This window comes from Lissotriton helveticus, chromosome 6 (genome assembly GCF_964261635.1).
Source record: "Lissotriton helveticus chromosome 6, aLisHel1.1, whole genome shotgun sequence".
NCBI classification, from domain to species: Eukaryota; Metazoa; Chordata; class Amphibia; order Caudata; family Salamandridae; genus Lissotriton; species Lissotriton helveticus.
In genome coordinates this window covers 17,065,785-17,078,216 of record NC_136067.1, presented here as the reverse complement: position 1 = coordinate 17,078,216, position 12,432 = coordinate 17,065,785, and positions in this window count along the sequence as shown.

Sequence of the window (12,432 nt, the reverse complement as noted above, 5' to 3'; positions counted from 1 at the left end):
CATGCACACATTTTTTATTCCTTTTAAAAAATGTTAAAAATATTTTTTCCCCCCAAAATCGTTTTTTACATCACATTTACAAAACACAGCACAAGTCCTACGTAGAAGCATTCCATGTCACGACTAAAAATTCACAATTTTACAAAATATAATTACTCTATGCAGTAAAAACTTTTTACCAAGCATTATCAAAAAGCATGACACAAAGCAACATGTAAAGACCACAATTTTCTTCCAAATCTTCTCCATAGAGTATACAAATCTCTATGTATATTAAATGAATCATAACTCACCTTTACAAATGCTTTAGGACATTCACAACAGTGTCAGATACACACACCAATATTTCTTTAGCAGAGTAAAAGGTATGTTCTCCAAGCACTGCAAACCATAAAGGCACAGAAAACCTCTAATTCTACACAGATATCCCTTTTTGTTAACCAATTAAAACTCTTCCCTCTCTATATTCAAACCAACACCCTTCCCCCCCTCAGCCCTTTCTACCTGTTACCATAGCAACTCCCTCCTTACTGAGCTGCCTGGGTTAAAAGTTTATTCTACAATGTTGCAAATCACCTCTGCAAGGATGTTTGACCTGCAAATACACCAGCTTATCTGGTGTAAGGTTTCTTTAACCCCTTCGACGCTCATGACGAGCTGGGCTCGTCATGGCGTAGCCTCCTCGCACGCTCATGACGAGCCCAGCTCGTCACGTAAAGTGCGATTTTTAAAAACCCAGCGTACGGGCGGAATTCCGCCCGCATGCGGTTAAATAACTTTTTTTTAACCATTCAAATTACTTCTTACACAGAACACAACCATGCACCCTAACTTTCAGTTTTCACCTATCTCATACTACCAATCATTGCTTGTGATTCAAGAGCACTGAAACTCCACAGGTTTTTTTTTGCAAACTCCTATTATTCCAACTGCCATTTCTTTTCCACACTTCATCTAACTGCACCAGAATCTCCTCTGACTATGTATTCTGTCTGGATTATTGGACATAGCTATATCCACTGGGCTCAAAGGTATGCTAGTACCAGAAATTTACACAACCTTGATTTATCAAACGTGAACATAAAATGGATTGGCCACAGAGGATTAAAATGTCACCAATTGATTCCATTGGTGAAAACCTTTTTGCATTTGCCACACCCTGACCTGTTAATTGTGCACTGTGGAGGAAATGACTTGGGCACTTTGACTGGTGTAGGTCTGAAAATGCTTTTAAAGGACACCTTTGATCAATTGATGGCACTTTTTCCACAAACTGCCTTGGTATATTCCAATATATGCCAAAGGCAGAAATGGAAGTGGTCCAACCAATTTTGTCCACAATTTGAAAAAGCACGGAAACATGTGAATAAATCTGTTTCTGCTTACATGAGAGACTATGGAATGGGTTCAATATACAACAACAACTTGCGTTACAACATGAAGATATTTACAGAGAAGATGGTGTGCACTTCTCAGATGAAGGGAATCAAATATTCCTCCTGAATTTAAGACTGTGCATTGGTACCTACTTGTAGGTACCTAAATCAGCCACAGAACCCAAAAGCCCTTTTCAGGGCTACCCTATCTCTGATCACTCCAAATGATTATCTTTTTCTAACTTTTTTCACTATTTTTCACCAAAGTACGCTCCCCGGTATGCTCCCCGGTGCGCGTACCGGGCGCTCCCCCCGCAAAAATAGAAAAGAAAAAAAATTGTCCCACGGGACCCTTTTATGGCCCCCACATCAAACCTAGGGGGTCAGGGGGGGTGTACCCTGCCCCCTTTTGCTCATTTCCCCCTTTGATTTTTGCCACCTCTTGTATCTCAATCCTACCGAGACACAAGATGGCGGCCGCTGCTGACTGTTTAGAATGTTAACAGACACCCGAGAACCAATCAGCTTGCCGTGCGCAAGTCGCGTGGCGCGCCCGGAGCGCTCCCCGGTACGCGTACCGGGGCGCGCTTACAGATATATAATTTTTTTTAAACCTAAATTACTCAAAATGCACTGGAGCACATATCTTGAGACATAGCAAAGGCACATCGGGCTACCAGTCCCTACAATTTTGCCAAGTTTGGTGAAAATCCATTCAGCCGTTCGAGCTAAATTTGCGACAGACCGCCCTATGGAAATTAACATGGGGAAAACACGTTTTGGGACCCCCCTTTTATCTCGGCCCCCATTTGACGAATCCCCCCCAAACTTTCAGGGAAGGAGCGGAGAGCAAAGTTGCTGAAAAATTCAGCCTGATTGCTCAACCGGCGCCAAAGTTATTCCAAATAGAATGTTGTGATTTCCCTATGGAAATCGATCCTAACTATATATACCTACTGGCGACCGCCAGTAGGTAATATATATATATATATATAGATATATATATATATCTATATATTACCTACTGGCGGTCGCCAGTAGGTATATATAGTTAGGATTTTTTCTCTATGGGTTTTTTGAAAATTCTATGTCTAATAACTTTGGCGTTTGTGGACGGAATTGGCTGAAATTTTCAGGAAAATGGCACATTTTGTTTCTGAGCAGCCCCTGAAAATTTTGGGGGGGTTCGTCAAGGGGGGGCCGAGAAAAAAGGGGGGTCCCAAAACGTGTTTTTAACATTGAGTTTTCCATAGGTCGGTTGGCCTCACTTTTAGCCCGAACGGCTGAATGGATTTGCACGTAAGCTTGGCAAAATTGTAGGGACTGGTAGCCCGATGTGCCTTTTGTAGGTCTCAATATATGTGCTCCAGTGGATTTTGAGAAATTAACGTTTAAAAAAAGATATATATCTGTAACAGCGGACCGGGCATCGCTCTGGTTCGCGGACTTTTCGCGCAACGGAGCTTTGTGAAGCGAAGCTGATTGGTTCTCCGGCGTCTGTCAACATTCCAAACAGTCCGTAGCGGCCGCCATCTTGTCTCTCGGTAGGATCGAGAGACAAGAGGAGGTCAAAACAAAGGGGGAAATAACTATAAGGGGGCATAGTAGATCCTCGCTGACCCCCTAGGTTTGATGTGGAGGTTTTAAAAGGGCCCCGCGGGGCAAAAAAAAATAATAATAATAATAATCGAACGGCTGAATGGATTTGCACGAAACTTGGCAAAATATTAGGGACTGGTAGCCCGATGTGCCTTTGCTAGGTCTCAATATATGTGCTCCAGTGGATTTTGAGAAATTAACGTTCAAAAAAAGATATATATCTGTAACAGCGCTCCGCTTCGCGTAACGGAGGTTTGCGAAGCTGATTGGTCATTCTGTCACTGGGCTATAGTTGGGCTACATCTGGCTGATATTTGGGCTACATTTGTTTTTTTGTGTGTCTGGCGGCCATCTTTGGGCTACATTGGGCTACATTGGGCTTCATTGGGCTACATTCGGCTAATTAGCAAATAGCTCATCGCAAACTAGGAATGGTAAAGAATCGCTATTTATTCCTTAAAGTTCGCTATTTAGGAAATGCAAAAAACTTTGATGATACATATGGCGGTTCATCTCTAACAAGATAAGAAGCATAGGGATACATTTATGATGACTGGCGCATCACCAGGGATGTGTTAGTCATTCTGTGCCGCTGTTCCGTCACCTATGGTGTGCTGCATTTACAATGCGGCGCATCATGGGGCAAAAACAGCACAGATGCGTGATGTATCTGTGCCGTAAAGGTGGCGCATTGCTGGAGTTGTATCGCAAGTGTGATGAAGCTCCAGCAAGGGTCGGGGGTGCCCCTGTCGCAGGGTTTCTGTTCTCACACAGAACCGTGGTCAAAGGATTGGAACCTCGGCGAATGCATTGCTGGAGTTGTATCGCAAGTGTGATGATGCTCCAGAAAGGGTCGGGGGTGCCCCTGTCGCAGGGTTTCTGTTCTCACACAGAACTGTGGACAGAGGATTGGAACCTCGGCGAATTAGGGTGTCCCAAAACTCACGTTAGTAATCAAAAACTCCTTAGCAAGCTAGGTACAGTGTCACATTGGATATAACAAACTCTCAATGTTTAGACAATCCAGAATATGAACTTATAGTACCTCAGGATACGTGGAACTCATGAACAGTCGGTCGTTATAGATTTCTTAGAAACCAGAACATGGAGTTAAGAAGAACAGATGTGTATTTGAAATGTTTATTTACTAATGCCGTCTTCTCAGGCGTAGTACCTTAGATAATAAAAGTACACATATTATCAGTAGCAAATTACTAGTACATAAAAAGTGAATGCTGATAGTATGTTAACATGCTGTAAATGAATAAGAGTTAGCAACACTTATAAGCAGCCGCGGGCCGTGGAGGGAGTTACGGTGAGGCAGGGAGGCGGGGAGGGGGAGAAGCAGGGTGGAGAATACAAGTACACATATTATCAGTAGCAAAATTACCAGCATAGTTACTAGTACATAAAAAGCGAATGGTGACAGTATGTTAACATGCTGTAAATGAATAAGAGTTAGCAACACTTATAAGCAGCCGCGGGCCGTGGAGGGAGTTACGGTGGGGCAGGGAGGCGGGGAGGGGGAGGGGCAAGTTAGAGAGGGCTCCACCCTGCTTCTCCCCCTCCCCGCCTCCCTGCCCCATCGTAACTCCCTCCACGGCCCGCGGCTGCTTATATCTCACCCTCCCTAATACACATATTATATTATTTGCTAAGAAGGTCTCTTTGTGTTGGTTTAGGGCGTGCCCATACTTTAGTGTCTTAGATTTGAAGGAATCACATCAGCATACACCAGCTCTCTCTTCATGTGAACCGCATCAACTGTTGTGTATGTGTGTTCGGCAAAGCAATATAAAACCCGCCTCATGCCCAGAATTGGCAGAAGTTGCACTTATGTTATGAGTATGAAGTCGTGGAGATCAGACCTCATAACAATTCTGTATCGTGTTGTTCTTGAAACTTTAGCACTCGCTGTACAGATATAGTTTAACAAGTAAAGCAGATAGTAGACCAATAACATATTATTCTCATGTAAACCACGATGAACTACTAGGTGGAAAGCTAAAGCAACAACTAAGTGTCGTGTGCAGAGGTTGCAAAAAAGGAAAAATGGCGTTTAAACCGGTAATGAGCCCATGCTAACTTAACACGGTGTAAAGATATCCAGGACCTAGATGACACCTCCTCATGATCCGGAAACGAACTGAATAAGATAATAGAAGTGCCATCTCATGAGAGCAGATTGCAAGTTTATATGTGGACGGTCCGCAAGGTAAAGCATTAAAAACTAGGAAAATTTAATGCTAAAGAAAAATAAAACAGCCAAGTACTTTATCGAGTCTTAAGCCAATAGGCAAGGTAAATAATAAAAACTTGACAAATAAGTCAATGAATTGTCAATGAAATGCTAGTACTCAGCATATCAAACATGAAAAAGGTCTATGACATAACTGTGTATGCAAAATAAGCTGCAACAGCCTCCAATAGGAAGTCACCGTCTTCATCCGAAAACAGTTCAGCCATCCAATTTAAAAGCGGAAAAGAACATACGTGCTCTCCCAGCACCGGATCCTCTATCACCATCAGAGGACAGCTCGGTGGGTTTTCAAGAAAGCTCTGTTCCAAGAAAGACTGTGCTGCCGCCAGTAAATTCCAGGGACCAAGTAGTCCATGCATCAATGCCACAGCCATAATCCTTTCGCCAGGACAAACCAACTCGTGAGTAATGATAGGAGTCATCAGCTGATTAAAGTCGACGTCAGGAGAAACCGGTCCGCAGAGACACAAATCAATGGCCCAATCGAAATCACAGGTCAGGCAGTGAAATACAGGCTGGACACAGGTGAAGTAGGAGAATCGAAAAGATAATCCATATGCCGTGCTTAATATCGCCAACGGCATTGTGCCATAATATTCTAGCATGCGATTGCGGAACAGTGTCAGCAGCTGCAGGGTGGGAGGTTGCATAGGAGGGACATCCATATTTAAAAATGTAAAAAAGCACAAGAGCGTCCGCTGGTAATGCAAGTAAAAATGCCAATCCACGAACCAGAGTGCAGAAAATAGAATGAAAGGAAGCAGGGATGACTCCAAAGATTTTCTCAAATGAAGTCACGAGACCACTGGCAACAACTTTAAAAAAGTGCGCCAGGGACTTTGTGGAGGATGCGTTAAAGATAGTCGGAAACATGTTGCTGAAATTGAAAGGCAAATCTTAATTGAAAAGGGTGTGCACCTCTGTACGGGTGTTCGCTATGTGAAGTACGAAAGTTTCACGGGCCGAACTCAAGGCCACCTCTCTCTGAGACAAAAGAGCTCTTATTCTTGCCATGCCGTTGAAACGTGTCCCAAGGTTGGTATTTGTGGCCAGATTGAAAACTCCCTATGTTCATGTGTGGGAGGAAATAGAACATTTCTGCAGCAAATAACCCGTTCACTTACTGTTACGATAAAAGGAATACTTTTAATTAACTCAGAACAATCTTCATTATTGAGCATCAAATAACTACCATTTTCCAACAACTTGAACGTGGGGATGATAGCAGGAACTGGCGTGCCTTGCAACACGCAAGCCATATTTGGTCGGTGTTTGTTGCATGAACCGTGTAACTGTATGTGCCTACACATTAGTGAATGATCTGGCGTCTCAGTGCATTCCTCTCCATTCAGATAAACTTCTTGATCATCTTTGAAACATCTGTATGTGTATGGAAGCGACCAGACCTCATGAAGAAAAGCACTACCTAAAGGTTCATAACGACCTATTGGTATATATTTCATACAATTTGAAAACTTATATAAAGCAAAAGGCAGCGTTATTAAACCGTGGATAAGGCATGTTGCCAAAAAACCCGCAATCCTCTGCTGATGATGTCACTGAGCATGTCATGAATGATGTAATATGTGACATCATCAGCAGTGGATTACGGGTAATGGTATCTCTAGTTTACTCCCTTATAGCTGTCTTTCTTTTAACATAAGTGTCTGTTTCCTTCCCTTATACTTACTGTTTTTGGTTCGCTTCCGGTTCGCGTACCGGTTCGCGAACTGGGAAGCGAACTAAGAGAAATAGAGGTTGGCACAGTTCCAAATATTGTACCAATTTTTTAATAACGGGGAGGTAGTTCTGAAAAGAACTTTTTTTTTATTTTTCTGAACATTTTTTTTACTGTTTTTGAATTTTTCGGAACAGTTTTATATTTTTTGGGGTTTTTCTTGGAGGGGGCAATGAAAACGATTCATTGTAAAGGGCTCAACAGGAGCAACAAAACAAAAAAAAGAAGTATTTATTATTTTGGGCGTTTCGGACAAACTTGCATATGATAGTCAATAGCTCTGTTGATCAGAGTGATGCTTTTTTCTCCGTAGGAAATGAATCCATCGCAAAATGCGCAGATGTGTTTTACATCACCAAATCTCATTTGTATATTTGGCACCATCTCCCTGCCCTCTGGTCCCGTTACTTCCGGTACAACAGATCTTATGGCCATAATAGGGAGATTATCTAGGTCGTTCCGAAACTGTGCAGCACTGTAGTTGTTAGGATGCCACCTAGTCATATGGCGATGCATTGTGTAGTTTCCGAAACTGTATTTTTTGTCGGTCCCTCTGGACAGTCTATCTTGACATATAAGGCAAGTTACGTATCTTGCATTTACTTTTTTCTGACCTTTGGGAATTTTAAAAAATTGCCAAATGAAGTTTTCTTTCCGGTGAGACGTCCTGGGCTGCTCAGGCAAAAACTGCCTCTCTTCGTGCTCATCCTCCTGTTCCTCCTCTTCTTCTTCTTGTTGAATTATAACTTGAGCAGGTGGTCCACTCTTCCTTGGATGTGGTGGAGGTGGTGGGGAAGCACCAGCTGAAGCTACTAAAGAAGCCATTGCTCAGTGATCACAAAGGGTCTTTCTCTCACAATGATGAAAGTCAGAGTGAGGAAAGAAGGAGGGATTTTCATCATTTGGGAAAAACAAGAGTTCTCAACCAATCAAAAGTGTTCATTTTAGATTATATGACCTAGTCTTACATCATTAGGAAACCAAAAGTGAAATGAACCAATGAAAAGTGTTATTACCAAGTCACATGACTTGCTGTGTTTACGTTAAGCGCTTTGCAGGGCCTCCCGGTTTGCTTCCAGAAACCTGCGCTTTGCGACTCGCTTCGCGTACCAGTTCGCTAACGTAGCATGTCATATGACGTATCACGCGACAACGTGAAACGTCATGCGGACGGGAGGCGTCACGATGTTGTTTTCTAACGCGGCACTTGCGGTAAAGAAACGTTTACCGGCTCGCGGTCTATTTCGCGGCATCAAGGTCAGCTAACGGGAAGCTTCCCGATTCGCGAAGCGGGAACGAAGAAAAAAAAATATTTAAAAAAAAATTATTCATAAACATATAAAATATATTTTTGGATTTAAAGAAGAATACATTTTACAGCTACAGATATTAGCTGTTAAAAAACCAATGAAATTCACTGAAAAAACCATAGGTTATAGACCATATATAGTTAGGAATTAGCATTTACAAAACCTTGAAAATTCACTGAAAAAACCATAGGTTATAGACCATATATAGTTAGGAATTAGCATTTACAAAACCTTATTTTACTCACACAAAACCATTGAAATTCCATATATAGTTAGTTGCACTAACTATATATCGCGCATCCGCAATCCACTGCTGATGATGTCACATATTACATCATTCATGACATGGTCAGTGACATCACTGATGACATCACTGATGACATCTCAAATGACATCACTGATGACATCTCATTTGACATCAATGACCACATCACTGATGATATCATTCATGTGACAATACAATGCATCTCCTCACATTTTAATATAACCTCTGTTACAACCAGTGTTAAATACAGAGTATAATTTTTGAAACCATTGACACACCAATACTAGTTACTACATACGCACTCACTGATTCCTACGTCTACACACACATTCACTCATTCATCCATACAATCATTCATAGATACAATCACTCATCTTTACAACACTATCATATGCACTCATACACCTATACAGACATTTACACTCTGTTGCTCATCCATGGAGTTACTCACACACCTAGTCAGTCATGCAAAGAATCAATCACACCTCCATTTTCTAATCTATACAGTTAAACATAGAGCACCTTACATTTTCAAACATATACTAACACATACTTACTCTCTTATGCAATCACTGATACAAGTACACATTGATCTGCACAGAGTCACACACCTCCCAACCAGCCACACACACACTCAGTCTCCCATACAAATACTTGGCCAACCAATCAATAACCCATATAGCCACTCATATAGCTACTGATCAACACATGCAGCAGCTTGCACAACAACAGACATACTGATGCAAACTTTCACACAGTTTAGTCACTAACCTATGCATTCAGTAGGACGCATTTAATCACTCACTCATACAGTCAACCACGCACCTACTAAAACCTTCATTCAGACACTTATACATCTACTCATTCTTCAATATGTAAAACATATTTTAACTTTACAGAAACATACAGTCACTGGATGTTGTCATCAGTGATGTCATTTGAGATGTCATCAGTGATGTCATCAGTGATGTCACTGACCATGTCATGAATGATGTAATATGTGACATCATCAGCAGTGGATTGCGGATGCGCGATATATAGTTAGTGCAACTAACTATATATGGAATTTCAATGGTTTTGTGTGAGTAAAATAAGGTTTTGTAAATGCTAATTCCTAACTATATATGGTCTATAACCTATGGTTTTTTCAGTGAATTTTCAAGGTTTTGTAAATGCTAATTCCTAACTATATATGGTCTATAACCTATGGTTTTTTCAGTGAATATATATATATATAAAACAAGCGAGATATGGAGTCAGCACCCATCAAAAAGTATCTTCAGCAGTCTATAATGTCTTTCAGTCAATCAAAAGATGAATCCCATAATAAACAGGTCCGGACTTGAATGATGTTTCTTTTTCAATTCTTTATTATGATGATCCAAAACAGAGTGGAGTGGTGTGGCTCACTGGTTAGAGGCGGCAGACCCAGAAGCAGAGAACGGCCCGGGACCAGGGTTCAATTCCCGACGCGGCAGGGTTGTGGACCAGGGTCAGCGGACTCGATAACTCTCGCCTAGGTGCCTACTCTAACCAGGGATCACACTCGGCAACTCTGGGCATTAGCTTGCCTCATCTCTACAACGGTCCCCCACATTCGCCGGGGATGCCTGGTTTCACCTTGGAGATACCCAGTAGGGACCATCTCAAAGGGATAGCCAGGATGTGTTCCCCAGCGGTCTACAGCGCCACGACGCATCAGGGCAGCAGTGCGCTTTACAAGAGACATATATTTACATTAAAATATCCAATTTTACAAGTTAATTTTTTCTTTTTAGCCAACGCGTTTCGTCTCAGGAATGAGACTTCTTCAGGGCTCATAGAGCTGTCTTTATCAAACTAATGCAAAACAGGATGGTACCTTTATCAAAAGCAGATATTTAGGCAATATGTTAATCCCATTCTGTATCTTAGGATAACGAGAAAGGCATAGTAGTCAGGATCATAACGATCATCGAGGGTAGAGCAGCACCAGCTATATATATATATATATATATATATATATATATTCACTGAAAAAACCATAGGTTTGACACCAGTTATAGTTAGCTGGAAATTTTATTGATATAAAACCAATGAAATTCCACGTTATAGTTAGTTGGACTCACTATAACTTGCGCGTGTAATGCACTGCTGATGACGTCACATATTACATCACTCATGACATCACTGATGACACCATCCAGTGAATGTGTGTCTTTCTGAAAAATAAATATGTGTTATATATGTATATATTATTGAATATCTTAATGAATACATATATTACTGAGTAATGCTTAAATATTTAAATATATGTATTAGTGTTTCACTCTGTGTATAAGTGGCTCCATGGGTTGATGAGTAGGTACATGTGTATGTATATAGGTTATTAGATGTTTTTCTTAGTATCAGTATGAGTGTTTGCATGGTTTGGTGGGAGTATTACTTACTACATAGATGCAAGAATGACTGAGTCTCTGTTTGAATGTGTTTTGAAGACAGCATATGTGCAGGACTGTATGGGTGGATTAGTGTGCATATGTCTGTGTTAGTGAGTGAATGACTGTCTTATTAGTGTCTTTATCAGTAACTACATATGTTTTAATGTAGTATATGTGAATATTGATGTATATAAATGAGTATATGTGAGAGTGAGGGATTATAAGAGTTCCTGTTTAAATTAGTATGTGTTTCTATAAGTGATTTTTTAAGAGAGTAAGTATGTGTATGTTTCCTTAGAAGTAAAGTGGTAGTGTGTGTATAGCTGTTTATGCAAATAAATGGATGTTCAATAGTTTATTTGCATGTGTGAGTATGTGTGTGAATAACTTTTGGATGACTGTCGGTGTGTAACAGGATGTGTAGGTGTATCACTACATATGATTAGTGAATATATGTATGAGTGACTATATAGAACTGTTGGTGAATTAGTGCATGTGTATATAGATGGTGGAATTATTTAATTGGTTGTTGTAACTGGTATGGGTATCTCCATTTTTTTGAACATTTTAGTTTCTATTTTTGAATATGCGTTTCAAGGGTTACATTACAGTGAAAGGAGGTCTGTCACTGTGTCACAAGGATGGTGTCAGCAGTGATGTCATGAGTGATGTAATATGTGACGTCATCAGCAGTGCATTACACGCGCAAGTTATAGTGAGTCCAACTAACTATAACGTGGAATTTCATTGGTTTTATATCAATAAAATTTCCAGCTAACTATAACTGGTGTCAAACCTATGGTGTTTTCAGTGAATTTCATAGGTTTTGTAAATGCTAGTTCCTAACTATAACGTGTGTAAAACCTATGGTTTTTTCAGTGAATTTCATTGGTTTTTAAAATGCTAATTCCTAACTATCTCGTGTATACAACCTATACTTTTGTCCATAAAGTTCTGGCAATATTTTTTTCGGAAACAAGCCGTTTTCTTCACTGTTCAAGTTGCATAGAGACTCCTTGTAAAGCGATACAGAATTAGAAAGTCTGTACCTTGCCTTTTTTTCAACGCATTAAAATTTGTCTGTAAATAAAAATAGCCTTCCTAAACTTTCATGCGCGACCCGGTGTGCGCACTCTCGGCAACAGTTCTCAATAAAATGGATAGCGCATTTCCAGGCTTTCGTGCGCGACCGTGTGCGCGCACCCACCTATATATTTCGTGAAAACTTTGCAATCTGAACCTATTGAATTTCTTCATAGACCCATCAAAGAACTTATAATACGTCAAACAGACTAAACCTAGGCTTCTTTTTTAATATTATGAAAATTTTCATTAAATGGAGCCGAATGTCTTTTTAAACTTTCGTGTGTGACCGAATGTACACACCTTGGTATTTTAAAAAAATATATAAAAGGTTTTATACTTTAACAATTGTATGCTTGAATCGAGCTCAAAGATATATTA